Genomic DNA, 8,304 nt, shown 5'->3' on the forward strand with positions numbered 1-8,304 from the left:
CAATTTCGAATGCCTCTCTAGAACTTGAGTATATATAAATATGTCAATGTGCATGCTAGTTTATTTATTCAATTATACAATTGTTGTTAGTTTTAGATATTGCTTAGAACGTTTGATAAAACTGCTAGATGCAAAACGCACAGACATGGTGCAATTTCATACGTTTTATGAGATAAACAATGCTGAATATCTTTTCGTGCATACACCTTTGCGTATTAATACCTTAAACAATAACAAATAACTATACTTTGAATTACTACGTGCCTTCAAATGTTCCCTAGAAATAAGAATAAACGCAATATCATAGTAAATAAGTTTTTTCTTACTGTATTGTTCGTTCCACCAAATGTGTCGCGTTCGTTGAGTGTTTTTAAAAAATCACTGTACAGTTCGTTGACAAAAACCGTCACAAATCACTTTCTTGTCAAGGTATTCGAGATGATGTCGGCGACCCTTTTTTCTGTATTTTATTGTAAATGTTTATCCGTTAAATTAGTCAAAATAGTTGAACTTAAATCACCAGTCACCCAAAGCCAAAATTGCAGTGTTTAACCAGCGAATTGGGACTTTCAACGTTATTCCAGATGAAATGAACAGTTAATAAATATATTCCAGACGAAATAAAGTTTCAAAAAGTATAGAACAGTCATTAAAACATTAATGACTTCCTTTTCACAATTTGAGGCTCTTCCAAATGCTGATGTTGGTCCAAATTCGCATAGACGAAAGCAGACATAGGAGCTCGTTGAACTTAGTTTGTTTGCCGAATGCCTTAGATGGCATTCCAACTGCTTTATCTATGGGTGTTTTTTTTTTTTTTTTTTTTTACATATAAAGCTTTTTAGATGTGGTGTGATGGCCAGTGATACAACTTTCCACCAAAGTTTAAATGAAGTGGGTGAATAAAGCAATTATTATAGTCCAATGTACATCATTTAACAGTGAGGAAAACCTATACCATATAGTCGGCTATAAAAGACACCAATATAAAAAAAATGTGAAAAAAAACCCCGAGAAAACTGAAAACTAACGGTTATTTATTTATAACTTATGGATTATTTATCAAAGAAAAAAAATATGACAGATCTTTATAACCTATGTTATACAGGCCCATGACGTAGGACCGACACGAAAAAAATGCGGCGGATTAAACATGTGAGCCCCCAACCCTCTCCTTAACCTTGGACACTGGTGTAACAGCACAACTTATATGGGGACGAAGTCCCCAATAACAGTAGAAAATTCAATAAAAAAAAAAATTCGGGAAAATTTCCCGAATTTTTCATTGTATACTAATGAACTCAAAATCGTTCAATTTTTTTTTTTGTCGTGTTTTGAAATCCCGGACCTGCGCAGAAATGTACAATGTACTTCCTTTTTCCGGTCTCGTTTGTATGAAACTTTGAGTAAAATATATATTTATCAGTCTAGTATAAAATAGGAAGGAACGCGCAATACCAATTTCATTTTTAATAATTCCTTGATATGAAAAAAACGTTACCTGATGATAGCGTTTCTTTGTTTACATTGCATATGACGTCATAATTTAGATAACGTCACAACTAAAATCCCTAACAACAGAACCAAAATCGGAAACGTTCCGGTATTTCCGTTTCTTTTTTTTAACAAATATTTAAGTTACAAAAAAATAATTCATACAGACTTCGTCCCCATTTACAGGTAATGCCTGCCTCATATTAAAAAAAAAAAAATAATAAACCTGTACAGTTGCAATTGGCTCAACTCAAAATGTCGGTACAAGGCACAAAAACCATATACATAAAATATCGACAAATGAGTAATTGTAGTAACTGATAGTTATTTCAAAGCGAATTAAAACTAAGAGGGTAAATCGTGTATCTAAAGTATTAGTCAGTGAATATGTTCCAGACCGTATGAGTATTTGGACCGTACGCGTACGGTCTGGGCCGTATGCGTACTTTTTCAAAATACTCATACGGTCGTACGCGTACGGTCTGACTAATATTAAGAAGTATACATAAAATATCGACAAAGGACGAATGGGAATATACGATCCAATGTCTCGTGTACTTTACGAACCCTTGAAAAACTTTTTGAGAGGTCCATAAATGGCCTGTTGAAAGGCAACATTTGTGTCCTTATTCAATATACCTCATTTTATCCAGTGGCAGTCCAAACTTCCCTGACGTAATTCCAGAGGGCCTCCAACCAGGACCTACATGTAGTATATATGTGTTGCTACTTTGTGCTTATCCTGAACGTTAAGCAGCCAACAATCAGCTACTAAGTACGCATGTCATTCACAAATGAAGGGGTCCAGAAATTGTTAAGTATCAACTGTGAAACGTTTCAATTTTTTATTGATAACTCTTAAGACATGATAGAAGAAACAAAGCAAATGACTAAGGTTAGGTTGATGGTTGATGATTGATGCTTTGCTCAATTGCATAATTTACCGATGACGCCAAAGGTAACTGGGGAATATAAATATGGTCCTTTTGGTTTTCTCCGAAATAAGTCAAAATTTGAATGAAATGCATATGGGTGGGTATAGACTTTAAGGTGCTTAAAGTACCAGAATTACCAATCATGTAGATTTTGGCATCACAGTAGAAAGACTGTAATGTTCGAGGAAACTAAGCTTAATCTTTATACCTTAAAAATTAAACAAACAAAAAAAACATAATCGAAGAAAGCAATTCAGTTAATATTAAGAAGTATCTCTTCATCTTTATATCTTTACATTAAAGAAACTGTATTACTATTGACGGCTATAAGTTACATGTTCATTGTATACACATATTCTCTAGCCTTAATGATTATCTATTGTAATCTATGACCCCCTTGGACCCGCCTCTGAGATTCAGGCCAAAAGCCTATTATTCATTAATTGTTTTTGATTGCCGTCTACATCAAAAATAAGATGTGGTATTGAAACAACTCTTCGCAAGAGACCAGACGACACAAAAATGAACAACTATAGGTCCCCGTACGGCCTTCAACAATGAACAGAGCCCATACCGCATAGTCAGCTAAAAAAAATCACACAGAAATGACAAATGTAAAACAATTCATAAGAGAAAACTAACAGCCTAATTTTTGAACAAAATAGTGAAGACAAAAATATATATAAGCTCCTGGCTTTAGACAGGAACATACAGAATATGGCAGCTAGGATTAAACATGTTATCGGGCACCTAACCCACCCCTAACCGTACATTGACTGTCGTATGGTAAACATTTTCTAAAATGCTATCAAATTAGATATTCGGACGTGTGTATCTGTATGCTTAGTCATATTTGCATCTGTCGAGTTAATGTATTTCTACCAATTCAACTTTCGTATACATAAGGATTTTTTTTACATGTACAAAATACCTCCAAGAGTGTTTCGACAATACAACGGATATTATGGGTTGCTGTCTGCGTGTTATGGTGGTAAATTGTTTATTTTTTAAACATGCATATTGGCTATAATCATATCAAAGCATTATTTCATACACGCAAAATTCATTGACAAACGCAATATTGTGTCAACGAAGCGTACAGTATAAAAAGGTGTAATGACAACGAAGCGTACACAACATGACAATAAAGACACTTTAAAACGTGTATTTTTTGGTTTCTAGACACAACACAAACATACGACCTTTAATATAAGTTTGTTAATTTTAACTATGAAATTTTCAAAAATGTATGTTATAAAAACTATGAGGTACAAGAAACATTAAGTTTTGAACATTTAAAAATACCAAGCACGTTTTATCATTGATATCGTCGTGCGTTATTTGATGTTTGTATATAAAAATTTCACATATTTGAAAAACCTTTTAGTAACTAATGAGTATTATGGCAAAGAATATATTGGAGCAAAGTATCCGAAGAATAGATATTGGATTTTCTTTAAAAGTATTAATTTCTTACTGTCTGAACTCAGTGTTACACAGTGTGTTCGATTCGAACGCGTCAACGTCCGGTTTCATCTGTATCGGGGTTATATACAGGGTGGGGTTAAGCGTTCATAAAACAAGATATTAAGAACGTGTATTTATAGTGAATATTGAAGGAAGTTACATATATTGAATAAATATGATTAAAATAATACTATGATAGCTACTTCAGGAAAAAAATTCAACTTCACTAAAATCTTCTTTTCTTCATAAAATATTCACCTGGAGACCTTCACCTAAATTGTAAATATTACACTATTTGATTGGATTCTATTTTAAGGACGTTATTGAAGGATCTTTATATAGTAACAAATAGGCATTTCCCAAAAATTGACTTGGCAAACAGAGATAACTCTTATTCATTTTTATTACTTACTGTAAAAAGTTTGATTAAAAATAACTATAGTCTCTTTTTCAAATCAATATCTGAAAAATAAAAAATAAACATTATGTTGACAGAAAAGAACAATTGAACAAATTGTGATCACATAATTCTTCTATACAATATTTAAATGATTTTTTTTTATGGTCAACATTTTTTTTAATAAATTCTAAGTTTTTTTCTACAAATTAAGTTAAAATTACCACTTTTAAAACTGTATGAATGGGAAGATTTATTTGTAATATATTATATAGTTCTGATTCCTTTCACTGATTTGGCTATACTTTTTGGACCTTTTGGATTATAGCTCTTCAACCTTATATAAGCTTTGAATTTCAACTTTTTTGCCAACAGTATCACTGATGAGACATGTCTTGTCGAAATGCACATCTGGTGCAGGAAAATTGGTACTGTTAATGTTATTTTTATTTGTTTTTCTTATTTTGTGAAATCATGTTTCTGGATTCTTTATGTTTTTCATTCATTATTTCTCTTCAGTTTTTAGCATCACATTGTTTTCTATTTTTTATTTTTAAAGTATATTTTTGATTTGAAGGGTCATTTTGACTCCATCATGGACATACTCCTACATGTCCAAGTTTTCCTTGTAATTTCAAAAGATAACATCTTAAATTATTTCAATTTATAGTTATTGAAGAACACTCACATAATCTTTAAAGTCCCTTCACCTATGTCATTTTTCAATTCCTTCACTGTTAAGTCATACTTTTCAAGGTTTGTGTTCTCTATTTGGCCTTCCAGTTCATTCCAGTATATTACCTGTCAAAAGATATATATTCTTATTTTAGCTTTTGTTAAGATTGATTCAAAGTCTTACTTCACATGTACAACACTGTATAGTATTAGTAAACAAATAACTATTCTCAAATCATTATTTAAAAATAAAACACAAGCAACACAATAATTAACTGGCTCAAAGCAGCAACATAAAATGACATGAAGCAACATCAACTTAAAAATGCAGTATTAAGTAACACAAAGCAACATAATGGTAACTAACATAAAGCAACACAAATTAAGAAAATAAGTTGATTGATTATCTGAAAAAATTAAAGAACAATAACTCTTTGTTTAGGCAGCAACCATTTGATTTTCTGGGGGGGGGGCTATGGTTTTTTTTGGAAAAAAAAGTTTGTTTCCAGTTTTTGGAGAAAAAAATAATTTGTTTTTGATTCTCAGAAAAAAAAATTGTTTGTTTCACCCTCAGCTGCCACCATATGTAATGCTAAAATTGAAAGAAAAAAATTGTTTTCGACTTGTCGCGAAAAAAAAAAATTGTCCAGAAAAAAAAACCATAGCCCAGAAAATCAAATGGTTGCTGCCTTATAGTCTGGAAACTGCAAACAACATGAAACAATTACTAAATGTAGGCAATAACTGTGTTTTGTCTGCCTTATGTGCATCAAAGCATGAAGAGGATTAAGTAAGTAAGTATTAAGTGTGTTAAAGAATTACAATTTAACTTGCTTCGGTTAAAAACAAAATCTATGAATATGTGCAGATCTTCATTGATAAAGGGCAGTAACTCAATGTATTTATTATTTGGTGTGTTAGGATGGATTCTTTGTATGTGGCTCCAATCAAATAAAGCGGTATTACATTGCATGCTAGTTTAACTTATCTATCCATTGAATAGTCAGGATAATCTTACAATTAAAAAACCTAAAACTTTAAGTACTCACCTCAACAGCAAGATTAAATATAAATTTCCTGCATCTTAATGAAAATAATTAAGGTCTTCTAAACTTGATTCTCTGTAAAATGAATAAAGAATATATACATTTATCAATTATAATTGCTAATGGCTCAAGAAAATAAGTTGATTAATTATCTGAAAAAGTGCATATTGAATAACAATAACTCTTTGTTTGGGTCTGGCATCTGCAAACAATTAATAGTACTAAATGTACATGTAGGCAATAAGTGTGTTTAAGAATTCAAATTTTACTTGCTTTGAACAGATAAAAAATATCTATGAATATGTGCGAGCAAATACAGCATTATTACATTGCATGCTAGTTTCACTAGTCTTATAATTAAAAAAGTAAAAGCTTAAAGTACATGTACTAACCTTTACAGCGAGAATAAATGTATATTTCCTGTATCTTAATATGTGGTCTTCTAAACTTGATTCTCTGTAAAACAAATAATATCAGATTATTACATGTCATTTTTCATATCGCATATATTATCAGCCCTAGGTTTAATATCAGCCCAAGAGCCGCATGGCTCGAGGGCTGATATTGACCGAGGGCTGATAATACATGCGATATGAAAAATGACATGTTATGATCTTTTTATCATATGCTTCAACAGTAGAGAAAAATAACAGATTCATATATTGATCCATTACGTGGTTCCCGAAAAGAAGTTGAAAGAGTAAAAAGTTCACGGACGTCGGACCCAAAATTTGATACATTCAATATGAAATCTTTCTATCATATTCCTCAACAGAGAAAAAAACCCATATTTTTATATGGACGAATCGACAAAAAAATAATTCAACAATATACATAATGAACATTGTATGGAAAAGTCAACTTTTTTAAAGTAACTTTCTAAATCATGTTTCAGAAAAACTATAAAAAATGCATTTATTTAATTTTTTTTTTTTTTTAATTTAATTTAATTTAATTATTTTACACAATACAAATAATTGTTTTGTACACTACTTTGTAATGTTTTTCACTGAAAACATAGCATTGAGGTTTATTTTTCGGAATTTGCCGAGTATCACCGGAACGCCATGTGATAACGTTACGGAAAGGCATGGCTTTGTGATAACAATCAAAGCATGTGATAAACTTTTCATATCAGCCCGCTAAGCACCAATTCGAAAAATATGGAAAATACTTTAATTTAATGCTATTATCATTCGGTAAAAATCATATGTTATTTAGTCTAAGTATATGATAAAGTTGTTTATAGTCTGGCAACTGCAAATAAAATATAAAAACATTTATCAATTAGATTTCTGGTTTGTTTTCAAAATTACTTGTATAATTATGTGCTTTTGAAACTACCTGCAATAACATGTGTTATCTCTATGTGATTTATTGGACTAAAAATTCAAAAGAGAAGTGCATAATCATGATAAGGGCAATACATCAATAATGTTCTGAGAAATGCATTCATTTAGTTTAAGCAAATGTGAATGTGTTGTCAAACGTGATGTGTAGAGAAAGAATTCCATTTTGTATCATTTGCTGCAGTATACAGATGTACACTACATGAAGTTGTAAGTGGCAGATCAACTACTTTTATGTGCTGGGCCCATTGACTGCCTCAGAGGGGTCCTGCTCTGGTCATGCGTCAGTGATTCTGTATATAATTAATAAATGTTTTACTCTGGTTGTCATCTGTTGCATTATATATTTACAGTACATAAGGTTGTAATTTGTTGCAGTACATGTATATCAAAAATTTACAGTATGTCATGACTTATGAGGTTGTCAATTGTTGCAATATACATGTACATCCCTACTTGTATCTAGTTAGTAATATTATGCCTAAGCCTATGGAAGATTGATAATTTAGTTTTAAACAAATCATTAAACAATTAGGACAATTGATCATGACTTTGAATTATACGCATGATACTCATTGATATTGATCCTTGATTTCTGCATAGATATATCTATGTGACCCTTAGGCAAAGCTTACAATTAGGTTAATCATATTTGATAATCTGTAAGGTAAAAGAAAGGATTGTAATCAGAGACCTCATTATGAGTTAAGGGTGACAGCTAGGTTTTGAATGACTACACCCCCCCCCCTTTTTCCCCTCCTTTTGTCAATATCAAAGTTTTTATATAAAATTTTGAAAACAGTATTTCATCATTGAATGATATTCTCCATAAAAGCCTTTTGGGCAAGCTTTATAATTTCTTTTGAAAAAAATGAAAAAAAATTGACTAGATCAGGGGACAAAATTTTCATACTCAAAATGATTTTTTTTCCCACATACTA

The 8,304-nt window shown here is 31.2% G+C and overlaps 1 long non-coding RNA gene across 1 annotated transcript; it reads right to left on the reverse strand.

Annotated features, from left to right (window-relative positions):
* Positions 1–4,987: 4,987 nt before the first annotated feature.
* Positions 4,988–6,491, reverse strand: LOC143074462 (uncharacterized). The gene is made up of 3 exons (XR_012977871.1): positions 6,407–6,491; positions 6,018–6,089; positions 4,988–5,094 (listed from the first exon to the last, which is right to left on the reverse strand). It is a non-coding gene; the product is annotated as an uncharacterized LOC143074462 (long non-coding RNA).
* Positions 6,492–8,304: the final 1,813 nt, after the last annotated feature.

Source organism: Mytilus galloprovincialis, chromosome 5, assembly GCF_965363235.1.
Source record: "Mytilus galloprovincialis chromosome 5, xbMytGall1.hap1.1, whole genome shotgun sequence".
NCBI classification, from domain to species: domain Eukaryota; kingdom Metazoa; phylum Mollusca; class Bivalvia; order Mytilida; family Mytilidae; genus Mytilus; species Mytilus galloprovincialis.